Source organism: Heptranchias perlo, unplaced genomic scaffold, assembly GCF_035084215.1.
Source record: "Heptranchias perlo isolate sHepPer1 unplaced genomic scaffold, sHepPer1.hap1 HAP1_SCAFFOLD_52, whole genome shotgun sequence".
In the NCBI taxonomy this organism is placed as follows: Eukaryota; Metazoa; Chordata; class Chondrichthyes; order Hexanchiformes; family Hexanchidae; genus Heptranchias; species Heptranchias perlo.
In genome coordinates, this window is record NW_027139537.1 from 2,975,293 (window position 1) to 2,975,756 (window position 464).

General features: G+C 39.9%; 1 non-coding gene across 1 annotated transcript; it reads right to left on the minus strand.

Moving 5' to 3' along the window:
* Positions 1 to 392: 392 nt before the first annotated feature.
* On the minus strand, positions 393 to 464 carry trnag-ucc (transfer RNA glycine (anticodon UCC)). The gene has a single exon. It is a non-coding gene; the product is annotated as a tRNA-Gly (tRNA).

Here is a 464-nt window from a genome sequence, read left to right on the forward strand (position 1 = left end):
AGCCAGAGAAATCAGACTCTCAGCATCTACCCTGTCAAGCCGTCTAAGAATTTTATACATTTCAATGCGATCAACTCTCATTCTTCTAAACTCCAACCAATATTGGCCAATTTTGCACAATATTTCCTCATACTACAATTGCAGCAAGACCTCCTTACTCTTATATTCCAACACCCTTCCAATAAAGGCTAACAGATCATGTCCCTTCCTCACTCTCATTAGACCCTTGGTAACTCAGTATTTCCAGCATGTTTTTCCTCTTTTCCTTCGATCGGGAAAAGAAATGAAGGTTGATAACATTTTACTATAATTACACTCGATTATGAACTGCATCAAATTCGATTGTAAACTTAAGAGTTCCTGATGGAAATAAACTAATAAGCACACTTAATTGCGATGGCCGGGAATCGAACCCAGGTCAACTGCTTGGAAGGCAGCTATGCTCACCACTATACCACCATCGC